Source organism: Mercenaria mercenaria, chromosome 2, assembly GCF_021730395.1.
Source record: "Mercenaria mercenaria strain notata chromosome 2, MADL_Memer_1, whole genome shotgun sequence".
NCBI classification, from domain to species: Eukaryota; Metazoa; Mollusca; class Bivalvia; order Venerida; family Veneridae; genus Mercenaria; species Mercenaria mercenaria.
In genome coordinates, this window is record NC_069362.1 from 1,391,241 (window position 1) to 1,406,723 (window position 15,483).

Below are 15,483 nucleotides of genomic sequence, written 5' to 3' on the forward strand. Positions count from 1 at the left end.
TCTTGACTTTCTACATACATGTTACAAAAATCGCATAGACTTGAACTCTTAATTTTACCTTTAATAGATACTTATTAGTGGAAATAAGACGGTGAATATATTTGTATTGAAAACTTCTCAGTTTTGAGTGTATGGTTGATTTGAATACTTGTCGGTATATAATTTTCCATTTTATTACTTCTTTATCTAAAACATCTTCCCATTTGGCTTCGTTTTTTAATTTTTGTTTTCCTTTTTTCTTCATTTGCATTTCATACAAAAACTTATTTGGTGCTTTTGTTTTAGACAGTGTTGTAAGTAAAGATTCAATTCTATCATATACTATGTTACTCTCTTTCATCTTTACCTTTATGTTTTGTGGTATACATTTAACTAGCCGATGATACTTTAAATAATCTATATTTTTCAAATCATAAATATACTTGAAATTTTGGAAGGAATAGAAACTCTTTGACCTATAGTCAAATAAGTGTTGTATAGACTTAATGCCTTTTTCATACCACTCTTTACAGAAAAAATGATTTTTTTTTTATTTTATTTTTATATCTGAGTTGTTCCATATGATTTGATGACTTACTTCTGTTTCATTTTCATTATCTTTTATGGATTTCCATGCTAATAATATGTCTTTTAAGAAAGTATTTTCTTTGCATATCATTCCAATGTCCTTTTTGTTAAGATTACTTTCAAATATTAAAGATCCTCCCATTTTACATATTATGTTTTCATAAAACAATTTCCATGCTCCTTTGTTGTTTTCATCATTTATTCGTTTAACCCAACATGCTTTTAATGCATTCAGAAAATATTTGAAATCCGTCATTTTTAAACCTCCTTCATCATAATTGAGTGTTAATGTATCTTTCTTGATTTTTTCTGGTTTATCATTCCATATAAATTGAAACATTGCTTTTATTATTTCATTAATTTTGCTATCTGAGGGTGTTGGTAGCACTGTAAGCGGGTATATTAATTTCGGTAGAGCAAAAGTCTTTATAACTGTTACTTTGCCTATGAGTTTTAATTTTCTATGTTGCCATTGTTTAAGACAGTTTTTAAAACTATTTATCTTAGGTTCCAGATTATTATCAAGGTTTTGTTCATAGTCATTCGAAAAGATCATTCCTAGCGTTTTTGCTGATTCCGATGTCCAAATAAATCTATTTCTATGTTTAATTTTAATATTTATGTTTTTTAATGACCCAACTTTTAAAACAGTAGATTTATCAGTATTTAATTTTAAACCCGATACATTTCCAAAATCTGTTATAACATCAGTTAATCGTTCAAAGGAATGTTCTGTTCCACTATTAACGAAGGTTGCATCGTCTGCAGAGTGACTGTTTATTCTCTTGCCCATTTATTTCTATACCTTTTATTAATTTGTCTTTCGCAATATAATTGCTTAATATTTCCATACAAATTATAAATAGCAGAGATGACAGTGGACATCGTTGTCTTACGCTTCTTTTCCTGTTTTGGTGATAGTGAGATTATCCCTTGTTTCTGCAATACTGTTAAATTTCCCGTTTGGTAAGAGTAGTTTATTGAACTGATGTAGTATTTTTTAAGTTCATTCTAGAAAGTTTTGTAGAATTCGCTCGTAATGCCATCTGATCCTGGACTTTTTTGATTTTTCATTTCACTTAATGCATTGTAACATTCTTCCTCTGTCAGGATACCTTCACACACTGTTTTATCATTGTCACTTAATTTATTAATCGTTGGTTTGAAGAAGTCTGAGCTATCATAGAAATTATACTTCTTCTTATATAAGAGTTTATAAAAATTTCTTCCTCTTCTAATATCCTTTTTGAGTCTGTTATTTCATTTCCTTCTATTTTTAGCTTAAAAATTGTTTTTCTCTCTGCATTTTTCTTTTCCAGACTTGCAAAATATTTACTATTTTTTTCGTTTCCTTCAATATTGATAGCTTTACTCCTTAATATTGCTCCGTTTATTCTTTTATCATATATATTTTCAAGTTCTTGTTTTTTTCTTTTAATTTCTGTGGATATTTCATCGCTATCTGATCTGCCACTATGCAATTTAGATTCTAGTGTATCTATTTCTTTGACTAAAACTGTCTCATTTTCTGTATCTTTAAGTTTTTGATAGGTTGCATATTTTATTGTCTGATTTCTTATTTCCCCTTTTATAAGTTCCCATAATGTATTTGGATTAGTATCTTTATTATTTTCAGTCAAGCCACATATATTTTCTTTTATTTTATTTTGATATTCACTATCAAGGAGTAGACTATTATTTATTTTAAAATATTCTGGTCCTCTTTTCTTTCTAAGAAATTTACTGATTTCTACCAATGAATGATCTGATTTATAACCCGGTTTGATATTACGGTTATTAATTAGGTTAACGAGGTTATCAGAGATGAGAAAGTAGTCTAATCTGCTAAATATACGTGGTTTTGTATTTGAGTGCCATGTGAATTGTGTTTTATGTGGATTAAAAAAATCTCCAACTATCAGTCAGATTACATACATCAATTAATTCATTTATGGGTTTTCTGCATTTTTTATGTGTTTCAAGTTGTCTATTCTTTTTATCTTTATTAATATCGATGACTGTGTTGAAGTCTCCTCCGATTAGTAAATTGATGTCATCCATTTTTAGAATTTTGGACTCAATTTTTTCAAAAGGTTGTGGGTTATCTTCGTTTGGACCGTATAAATTAATAATGACTATTTCTGTTTCATTTACAACAATGTTAACAAATATCGCTCGTCCAATAATTATTTCCTCATGACATAGTATCTTACCATTAAATGTACTATTAAAAAGAATTGCCACTCCCTCACTGTTACTACTATTTCCACTAAAAATAGCTTCTCCACCCCATTCCTGTTTCCATGTATCAGTTTTGAAGGGGATTGAATGTGTTTCTTGCAGGAGACAAATAGCATACTTTTTACACTTCAACCATTGAAAAATTTGCTGTCTTTTTTGTAGTTTCCTAACCCTTTTACATTAAAGGAGCATATACTAACAGTCTCCATAAGAAATTTATTAAATTATAACAGTCATTTGATTCTATCGAGAACATCACATATTGCATTAAAGATATCATTTTATGACAAACAGAGATGAGAAGGAGGAAATATATATTTATATATATCTATATATATGGGCTGCCAATGCTTTCTTATTTTGTTTTGTTCAATAAAACTTAATAAGCTAATAGTAACAACATTATAATACTAATTTGGTATAATATAATGTTATCGACTTTTATACAATAGATTTTCATGAAGTGGTTCAAAACTTTTACTAATCTTTAAATCACGAGACTCAAGTCGTAGGCTTACAATTTGAAAACCTTACTTAACTGGTAACCTTCTATTAAATACTGAATGATAACTAATAAGCTACTTATATTTGAAATAAATGTTTTAAGATACATTCTATTATCAATATATTTAATCATACTAACTAAAAGTCGTCCTATAATGGTAGATTTAGTTGCTTTTTGGTATCTTATTATTAATATTGCTTTATAACATATTACTGTGAAATCATTTTTCGCGTATTTCGCGCTAGAACCGATGCGCGAATTTAAGACCGCGCTATTTATTATTTTCTAATTCATTTTTTCATTTATAAATTGAAAATGCGCGAATTAAAGCCCGCGCGAAACAGTCCTTTTTCACGTTTGCGCGAAATTTCATGCCAGCGAAATTAAATGATTTCACAGAGTATTTATAAAATAGAAAGTAACTGACAAAAGAAGATCATAGGCTCTCAAAAATCACAATGTTATGAATGACATTTGATTACACTTTGATTCAGAGCAATCTGTATCATGCTATCGAGTCTCTTGCTACAGTTTGGACTTTTTACAAAGACAGGTCATGCCTATGTCATAACCTTTGGTACGTAACTTAATTGATAATCAAACTTTATTTGTTATGATTGACGCATAGCTTCTCTTAGTAGTGTTTCTCTTAATGTTCCGGTATATCCAGGAATATTCCATCACATAATACAATTTAGTCCTTGTCTGTACAATTTAAAATATTAAAGAAATATTTTGTACATTCTGTCATTCTTGTGAATGTTTCAAAATGACAACAATAGTTTTCTTTATTCCATATCTATAAAGTTTTATATATTTGTTATATCTTGATTCGGTATCACTAAAACAGTTTTGTCAACCTGGTAAATGTTTTAAATCTAAAGTGTTTACTTAAATACCTGCATATTTTCTTTTGTTTGTTAGTTTTGGTTTAGCACCGCTCTGCAACAGAAATTCAGTCATGTAATGTTGAGCAGTTAACCTAGCAAGTGTCTCTGGATTCTGTACCGGAACTACTCAGTTCTCTACAGGCAAGTGCTAAGTTCTCCGTATTATACAGGTGTAAGTCTATTGGCTTCAGACACAATATCTTAATTGAATCGTCATGGAGAGCAAATGCCTCATCCAGATATCTGACTCAAGACCCTATGATTCGTCCTATCGAGCTAGGGTTGGTTTTGTATATATTCTTATAATGCTACGATTTCTAAAATCTTAAAAAAAATACTTTGTATAAAACTTGTTTTTTTACGCACAGGACGACAGAACATATCAGCTGTATGATCATAATATTATGAACGCACAGATGGATATCATTGTTAGTTTTATTGAAATACCATCTAAAACTATAGTTACATGGATGTTGAAATATATATTTTATATGCAACTTCTAAAATAACAGAAGAAAACCTTCTTAAAACTTACCACTAACAGTTTAAATAAATCAGTATGTGACAATTTGGGCTTCAATTTCTTCTTAAATATCGTTTTAAAAAGCAATGGTTGTGGTAACGTATTTTAAAGTGTGTTACGACAAAAAATCACACTGTCTGACAAATAAAGAAGCATATTGTATTATTATAGTACAAAATAAGTAATATTAATTATGTTTCTGTAATATTTTCTAAATAATTGTTGCAATACAACAAGGTTGTTGAAATGGTAACGTAACATGTGTAATGTATGCTACATTTTTATTCTTCCTTCAATAAAGTGTTAACGCGGTGTCTGCGAACATTATAGATCAAATAAAAATTGTTATTTCATTGATAACAACTAATTATATCATTTTATTCAGTTTTAGTGGTCTCATAATTTTATTCATTGTTTGTGACACTGGTTCATTTCATGCAAATTAACTAAGCACTTCCAGTTTTTGAGTAAAAAAGTACCATAAGAGTAACAAAATAATATATTAAAAACACACCGAGAGACTTTAAGACCAGACCAAAGCTGTTTGGTACATTTAAATTGATTTGAAACTTAGAAAATGTTATTTTTTAACAAAATTTGCTCATTTTTGTAACATTTTCATTAATATTCATGCAAATTAGTTAATTAACATAAAAAGGCTGCTATTTAAAGACACATGTCTTAGCTCCATTTTGACACCATTTTTAATGTTTTATCACCTAAACTGACCAAGATATGACTGATTATCATCTATATGGTTGTCCTTTTCAAAAATGAACGGTTGCCATGGAAACAGTGAAATCATATATAGTTCAAAAGAGTTTTTTCATGGGAACATTTTTTATTTTGAAAGAGTTGGTCCTGCCGAACAATTTGGTATCTATGAAAAAAAGTCTAGGGGGGATGCATGGTAGACCTTATTGTATCTTTGTTTAGATAAATGAAGTATTCAGATTTGAGAACTGATTTTGAGATAAGTTTATTTATTTATTTTTTTGTTGGATTTAACGTCGCACCGACACATGATGGGTCATATGGCGACTTTCCAGTTTTTTAATAGTGGAGGAAGACCCCAGGTGCCCCTCCGTGCATCATTTCATCACGAGCAGGCACCTGGGTAGAACCACCGACCTTCCGTAAGCCAGCTGGATGGCTTCCTCACATGAAGAATTCAACGCCCGGAGTGAGGCTCGAACCCACATCGATGAGGGGCAAGTGATTTGAAGTCAGCGACCTTAACCACTCGGCCACGGAGGCCCCTGAGATAAGTTTAGTTCTGTTAAGTACGATAATTATCCTAGTTATTAACTGAAACTTTGAACTAACTTTTGTCATTCATGAATCTTTAAAATAGTTATTAAAAAGTACATACATTCAAGTTTTTTTTTCCGGATCTTACGAACATTTTCTTTTAATATTTAAATGTTTGGTAGGTCATTTTATCTTCAAACACCACCTCAGTTCATATAGATTTCGTAGAAAGCAGGGCAAAATAATTGAATTATTCAAATATAACAGATAAAATAGGTGATATTTTCCGTAAAAAATCGAACCAAATGGTACCCCTGAACATGTAGATAAAGTATTCAATTTTTGTTATGTATTATTTGTTTACAATGTTATAATGGCTTCCTTGGACCTTTTTGCATTTTAGTGAGTACAGTGAGCATTTCTTCAAATATTCCGACTTTTGTCGTGGTTTTCTGTAAGTACTCGGAAGCGGTTACGGAACATATTGTCGTCTGCTAGCATCTGGGTTGCATACAAATTGTTATAGCTTAAAGCCTATACAAGAAAGTTTTTCTTGAGACACGTGATGTTTTAAATATTTTTAGCTTTAATTTTGCTAATGAAACTTGAAATTTTCAAAAATTGTTTCTGTTGAACTGGATTACTTAAAACTGTTCTGTGGTGATGAATGAACATACAAGACATAGTAAAAGTGGATAACCACAGATCGCCCAACACGAAATAAACGAAAATGTTGCAAGAAGCGATATACATTTAGATATATTCATAATCATGTTGCGTAAAAAGTGTATAAAAAAATAACCAGCTTTTACTGTTTTTACATGTATTTTCCTTAAATCCACATGATATATATATAACTTGACGATAAAAATCAAATTGCTTTAATTTATGAATACAGAACAAACTATTGAAAGAAATACAGCATTATTAGTTCATCAAGGCTATGTTATGGAAGATCAAATTTGTTTTAAAAATCATATTATATAGTTAAAGTGTAAGAGACCTTATCCTTTTGTCTGTTCATTTCGACTTAATACCTGTTTTGGTACATATTTTGATTATTCGTTTGAAAACTGCGTTATCAATTTAGTTATTATTTATTTTTCGTTTTAAATTAACATAAAATAATTTAATTGCATCAAATGTTTTAACACCCTTTTAATTTCATTGTATATTACATGCCTAGAGGTAAGCAATACCCGGTCAGTGTTGTTTCAAGCTGGATCATAAAAAGGCATGTTACCCCACTTATTACAAGTGATATGTGTTTTATGGTTTTATTGTTATTGCATTGTAATATATATTTTACTTTCTGTTGTCTTTATATAGCTTTTTTTTCTCCCAGGGATTCAGTTTGTATGATTTTTACACTTATTTCATTAATCTTATGACAGCAGGACGATTTAGTAAAAACTATTACTAACAGTGATAAAATTAATTATCATAATGGAAAGAGAAACTTATGGCACTGATAAAAAGTCTCAGTTAAGATTTAGAGTTAGAAGTATTATAGGGTTACAAATGATAACAACGTCAGGAAAGTGCGAAAATTAGGAAATCTACAGATAAAATATCTATTTTGTTTATTTCCAAATTTCAGTTTTAAATTCTTGTATAACTATTTTTGCTTAGGTTGTGTGTGCAAACTGCGCTGTGTTGGTATAATAAAACAGTTGCATTTGAAAGTTTTAATTCATTTTTTCACACCTAAAATAAAGGTCATTCTAAATTCAAGATGGTGGAAATAGTTTAAACACCGTTTTGTAAAAGTTGTTTTCTACGCACGATTCATTTCTTTCAGAACTGTTGCTTTGAGGTAAATAATTATCAGGGCATTCGATGAAATAAGATTGCCTAAGCCTATTGACATAAAGGTTGATTTCATTTAATCTAAATTATCATATTCTTTTAAAAAGATACATACTGAAGGGAAATAGCAAAGTTTGCTATTTTGTATAAACATTGCCTACCCGTTTCTTCACATAAAAGATCTTAGTACCATAGTATTGCTACTTATTTATGAAATTCAAAGCTACATCTTTCGATTTGTTTTCGCGGTAAATACTTTTGAATTAAACAAATTTCCCCTAAAAAAATTTTCACTTAGGAATGAATGGTAATGTTCAATAAAATGAAATGTTTGCTTTTGCTTTTGTTGTCCTGTCAATCAAGATCACATCCAGGGACATCATCTATTAATTACAGATTTTTTTAACCAACATATTTAATTGTTAAGCTAAAGAGCCTAGTCGGACCCCAAATGCTTTATGCATTCTGGAAAGAAAACTAAATTTCAATCAACAATGCACTTGCTTGGAACATGAAATATATTTGCTTGGACTTATTTCTGCAGCCATAAATGTAAAAATTATATGATTCTTATTTTATTTCCAAGTGTTTTTTTTTTTTTTTTGAGACAGTTTCATGATATACGTGTTCGTGACAACAAGTTTTCCGGAACATGATAATTTCTTATTAGCCACTTTTACAAATCATGCAAAATTCAACAACTCGAGACACCCTGAAAGTAATATCTTTGCTGCAAACAATCAATTAAGATATAGGTCACGTTATCATTTCATGTTGCCAAAATACTCCTCAAGTAAAATATTCCGGAACGGATTTCTTAAGTGTTGATCGCAGTAGTTTACTCGTATTTTTAAGAACAATGGCTGCATATATTTGGAATCTTATGTCTTTTCCATTATGATTAGCATATTCTGAAATATAAATTTAGATTGGTTTGATTCTTCTGGCAATTGTATTTTGTAAAATCTAAGGTAACGGTACGTGATATATATCAACCATCTAAATTATTGTAGGTCTTTGCATACATAAGTAGATATAAAAATGTCTTGGCTATGCTTTTGAATAAAAACTAAAAACATATAGTTGATCATTTCTTTATGGTTGTTTATTATTTCTTCAACTTGTTTGTTTGAGAAAAGACGTATCCAGTACTCATACAAAGATTTTCGAACAGTCCTCAATAAAAGCAGGCCTTCTTGTTTCAAATGTAACTTGGAGACTTAAAAGACTAAACCCTACAGAAAAATCGGCACCCATAACATACAATCAGATGAAAACAAAAACATTTAATTACGACAAAACCCAAAATCTTGATTTGTGAAAAACACTATTTCTGATTATGGAACGTTATTTATCTGTTTGTCTATTATTTGCATAGCAAAAATAAACCACAGCAATGTTATATCTATACATACATATAAAAGTGAAAACAAGTTAAATGACAAAATTATTCATACATTTTAACTTAAGAACAAAAGACCTTAAAATATTGGCAGATAATTTGATCGTTTAACAAAATTTTCATTAGTACTATAAGTATTTTCTCTGTTTCATTTCTTTTATTCCTTTTCTTTCTGTTTAATGAATGTTATGTGAATACAACAATGCAGATTGAAAATAAAGAGCCGAACAAACATGTATTTTTAACCGTTAATATATGATTCTTCTTAACGCTATAAATACTTTAACAAAAATGCAGTTTTCTTGTTTTACATTCAGTAAAGGCCTGTCCTATTACTTTCAATCCAAGATGATCTTCTTAGTACTCCAAATGCATTTATTCTGCAAAGTTTTTCCCTATTTGATCTTTAAGTCTATTACCTAGATAGATAATGGTATATCTGTGGTATACTTTATATAATGATTGAAACTTAGGGCCATTAATGATTTTAAATGTTTATTCCTAAAGTTTTGAGAATATCAGATTTAAGTATAATATGATATCGATAAATAGAATAAACTTACTCACCGATAATGATTTTCCTTTCCTATAGCTATGCAAAATCCAATTTATATCCAACTTGTATTAAACATTGACATCGTCAATAATTATATACCTTCACTATATGTATGAATATTTCTAATTGTACTTAAAATTAAACCAGGTTAGAATATCACCAATAATTACATTTCTTCACTACGTCTATGTATATTCCAAATTATATTGAAAATTATCCTTGCATATTGCCAATTTTGTTGAAAATCCGACCTGAATATCACAAATAGTTACATTCCTTCACGTATATTCCAATTTAATCCAGTTTGAATACTCAACAATAATTATAATAAAACCTGCTCACAAATAATTATATTCCTTCACTAGATCTATGTATATTTCAAACTCCGTTGAAAAATTAAATTCAATTTGAATACATATTATATTTTATAATAAAACCTTCTCACAAATAGTTATACTCATACTCTATATGTATATTCCTAATTGTATTGAAAATTTAATCCTGTTTGAGTACATAGTATAAGAATGCAATATTTCATACCAAAACCGATATTTTGAGTTCTGATCAATAGCAAATAATTGCCAGGTGAAATAAATTGATGTAACCTTTTCTAATAGCCATTTGAAAAAGATGTCGTGCATATTGGTTGTTTTTTCTCCACCCTTGAAATATACAAGCACAGCTTTCAAAGGTTCCATTCTAGTATCAATTATTTCAAAACCTGAAAAGAAACAAGAAATACATAATTATATCAAACGGGCATAGACATGTTCAAGAAATGCAGCTCCTAACACTGAAATCAGAAGGCGTGTGTGAGTACATTGGCAAGTGATAAAGAAAACTGTTTGATTTAATCATGACTGTAGAATTGCTCAAGGTGATTTTTAAATGCAAAACGAAATATGTTGTTAGATAATTCTGAGGTTAATAATTTTCTAACTTGTAGGTCCAATTTTGCCAAAGCTAAGAGAAAAGCTAAACATTCTTACTGGGAAACAGAATTAACAAATGGTGTGAGAGTGAACAAGTTTTTAACGATTCTCAGTTCGATTTTCGAGATGGTCACTGTACTTCTGATGCAATTTTTCTTTTACATGCTGTCATTCAAACGTTTTTAGGTAATAATTCCAAGTTATGGTGTATATTTGTAGATTATAAACGTGCTTTTGATAGATACTGTCAACCGTGAGGCATCATGGGAGAAACTTATTAAATCAGGTATAAGTCGCAAGATGATCAGAATGATTAAGTCAATATATAACAATGTTCAGTCATGTGTACGTATGTCAAGCTCTATGAAGATGTTTTTCAATGTCACTATCGGCTTAAAACAAGGTGAACCCTTGTCACCGATAATGTTTATTCTTCTTGTAAATGATATAGTTGATAATCTTGATATGGATTCTTTGACTGAGAATGATTTAGATTTATTGTCAAACTATCTTATTTCATTTGCAGACGATTTTGTTTTTATTCACAACTGACCCAAATAGTCTGCAAGCACAAACTGAGAGACTATGGCACTATTCTTAGAAATTAACATAAACAAGACTAAAGTCTTATTTTTGAGAAACGGAAATGCAGTCATAACGTAGATTATTTCATAAATGATAAAAAAAGTTGAAATTGTTGACAGTTTTATTTATTTAGGAATTACATTTACACGTACAGGAACTTTCAGAGATGCTGTTAAGCTTCTACATGATCAAGCTCTTAGAGCTTATTTTAATCTTCTGTCCTTATTTGATCGTGTGGACATGGATGTAAACATTTTTATTTAATTCAATGGTCCTACCTATTTTACTATATGGCGCAGAAGTTTGGGGTGTCTACAAGTTAAAAGAAATTGACAAGTTACATGTTCGGTTTTGTAAATACCTCTTGGGTGTTAAAAGACAGACCCCAACTTATGCGGTGTACGGCGAATTAAGGGTACTACCTTTTCCTGTTGTTTGTAAAATAAGAGCATGAAATTTTGGTAAAAGATCATGAAGAACCCTAATTCTGCTTTATATGATATTTATCGTGACCAATGTAGAACTATTAACGGTATTTGTTGGTCAAATTAAATTAACTCTATTATAGATCACTTTGGTTACACTGATATACGCATGAGCTTTAATAATAATATGAACTATTTCCCGTTGTTGAAAAACAGATTGTATGATCAATTCATTCAAGAATGGACTGGATCTATAAATGTTATGCCTAAATTAGAAAGTTACTGTAAATATAAAACGTCATTCTGTTTTGAGGATTATATTGTGAAATTAAAAAAAAAAACTGATTTACGAAAGGTGTGTACTTGCATGAGGTTGAGTTTACATCGGCTGGAAATTGAGACGGGTAGATATAATAATATAGATAGAAGTAACAGACTATGTAAGATATGTAACCAAAATGATGTGGAGTCAGACTATCATTTCATTCTTTGTTGTAGTAAATATACAGACATTAGAAAGAAGCACCTTGGTAATACACAATGGCCCACTATTCAGAAATATAATAATTTTATGTCTTCAAAAATGCTAAGCTATTTGTTAAAATAGCTAAGTTTAATAAAAATGATACCACATAATTTCACAAAAATTGTTATATATGTTCTGTTTGTTTGGATGTATCCTGACATACTTTTGTAATTTAAACGTTTGTTTATTGTATGCATACCCTTTTATTTTGTTTTCGCACTATATATTTATATCTGTATTGTATTGTTTTTTAATATGCCTGCCATATTCTTTTTATATTTGTATGCACGTATAATGCCGAATTTGCCGAATAAACCTTGAAACATGATAATTCGGAGATATATTGCCTGATAGCATCGCGCTGCCGTAAAATACAAATCAATAGATAAATAGACATTATCAAACATATCGAGAAAAAATGAACAAATAAAGGAGTGCAATGAGGTAACGCCCCACGTCCTTAGCGGCAAACCACAGTTGTAATCCCGATGTGATAATTCCTTAACACACTAAAGTTATGGTATCAGATTAATACAATGTAAGTCGATGGATAAAATTCTAGTATGCACACAAATTGCAAAATCGAAATTGTATCAGCAATCCTAATCTACCATTTTCTTGTCTCATTTATGTAAATTCTTGTGCCAACACGTGTTAATTACTTATAACACTGTAATGAAGTTTTGAATAAGGTAAACTATTTTCAGTATTTGTCTTATTCATTTTATACATGTGTATATATATATCGTAAAAATATAAAATGACTTCACACACTTGCTTGGATTTTCTTAAATTTTAATAGAAAAATCACAAACTAGTTCCGCCGTGAATGGCTCATAAGTGTGTCTACATATATAACAATAAATGAAAGAGAAGTATTTTGTTTTTTTTTATTCTTAATATATATGTATTTGTTACTTAGATTATATTGATAATTCCGTGTATGATTTTAAATATCTTTATATGTCCAGTCTGTTCTTAATGCAATATACATTTATTGGTTGAGGAACAGAAACCTTCCCGAAAACACTGCCAACATAAGATTGATATATCTTTTTTATTCTAAAGGTCTAGTTTTAAAGTATATATTTTTGTCAGATATCTAATAAATCTGCATCTTAAATTAACGAAAGTTTTGCTTATATGAATGTCTACATTTCGTCTAGCAATGACGAAATAAGGATATGGAACCATTTGGAATTTTGGTACTATTCGGGTAAGGGTCTGCACGCTGTTTTACACAGTATATGTAATATTCCTGCGTCTTAATTCAGTTTTGACTTAAAAGGATTTTGCAAGTAATTGCGATAGTTGTATTATTTCATCATTGTACGAAAATGTGTGAATATCATTTTATTTTTGCAGTCAGGACCCAATTTTAATTGCTTTTTTAAGAATAAATATCGGCATACTCGACATAATATTTTATTCTTTTAATTTACTGCTCATATTTAAGTACAAAAAAGAGCGTCGTTTCAAATAGAAAACAAAAGGTGAAATAACATCAAACAAACAACCAACACAAGAACATTAATACGGAAAATATGTCCTCCGCTCACTTTACGAACTAACACTATCCGGGCTTGGAATTTAAATTCAGACACACTTTGCATTTTTAAATGGAATTATTCATATCGCTAGAAACGAAATGACCGGTTACATAATAGAACTATCCATATAAGTTAATCAAATCTAAAAATTGAGACATAATACAATAATATTAAAGGCAGTGGTTATAAGGGCAGAGTTGTAAAATAAGCCATATATTTCAATAATTTTATATATCGGAGTACAACAGCGCGAGTTTAGAGTATAAATTAATGAATACATATAAGTGTTGAAATACACGGTCAGTCAGTAATTCAATATTGCCGTTGTGTACCGTTTTAATGACTTATTTTTTACAGAGTTGATAACTGATTATTGATAAATATTAATATTTCTTGAATAAAAAATGTAGAGAATCAATAACCTAATTACTAGTGTTGCTTCGTCTTTCAGACATATTGCTTACTAATTTTTGTTGCCATTAGAAATAGTAATTCCTCAAAATAGTACCTAAGTTCTAGACAGCCAAATAATGTTTAATTGAGAATATTTACATTCGCCCTATTCTATTCCATTCATATGAACAGCAAAAGGAAAGGCGCGAAAGTTACGTCATCACTGCTTAGTGACGACGTCCGCGTATAGTCAAGGAGAACATTCCTTAGATGACGTCGCAGTTGTTCCGTCTGGTGAACAGAATGGCCGGGAAGCTGATTTCAATGCTAAATGCTACAAATTATATGCAATTCATAATATTATATAGTTTACAAAAGGAAAGGAAATATAATGTAAATACAAAATAGACATTAATCGCTAGCGCGATTCATTGATTTGCCGATCCTATTCTGTCGTTCATTTCGCATGAACACCGAAAAAAAAATAATTTCATTTCTTGAATATATAATAACGTCTATCAGTTGGAAGCGTAGGTCTTGGTGTTGTATTTTAGTACTATGATCGAAATGCTATTTTATATAAAAATGTTTCATGTATATATACAGAAAGTGTATTGTAAAACTTCATTGAAATTTCGCACAGCTAAAATTTTATAATTATGTATTTCTACTGCTAAAAACATAGCTTCATAAGATAAATAATGACGATTTTTAATTAACACAATTTGTGTAAACGTATCATCAGTTAATCTATTCCATAGTTGTATGTAGTACAATATTACTAATTTTTTGCCATTTTCTGTCCATTACTGATAGAATGATAAATATGGAAAATTCAAATAAAACTGTATAACATCTGTTTGAAAATTGCCAGTATAATTTGATTTCACACTTTCCTAAAATGTTTTAAATTGCATTTTTTAATAGTTTATTTTTCGATTTATTATTATTATTATGTATTATGTACCATGGACAGTATCAGGTTAAGTGCTATTGATTGAAAGTACCAATGATGTAAATTTGACATCTATTAGAATAAATCATGTTTAGTCATTTGAAAAATAGGATGAATTTATACATGAATTAGGTAACAGAGATATTTCTATCGTAGCAATTTTTGTTGAATATTTAGGAAAGATTGTTTTATTAAAATGCCGTCTTTATTAAATCATAGTCGCTTGAAGCTCTTTATAAATAGATATATGCATTATCATATTCCACCCACCTAATATACTATGAAATAGTACAGGTTGGCAAGTAAATCGCGTATTTTTTAGTCATTTTATACCAGCTGATAACTCGAACAGCATCTCAATTATCAATGTAAA

The 15,483-nt window shown here is 29.5% G+C and overlaps 1 long non-coding RNA gene across 1 annotated transcript in view; it reads right to left on the bottom strand.

The window, feature by feature from the left end:
- Positions 1–6,862: 6,862 nt before the first annotated feature.
- The window catches only part of LOC123563087 (uncharacterized), a 43,907-nt gene continuing 35,286 nt past the window's right edge, over positions 6,863–15,483 (bottom strand). The window contains exon 3 of the long non-coding RNA XR_008368056.1: positions 6,863–10,465. This is a non-coding gene — a long non-coding RNA (uncharacterized LOC123563087). The remainder of the gene's footprint in view (positions 10,466–15,483) is intronic.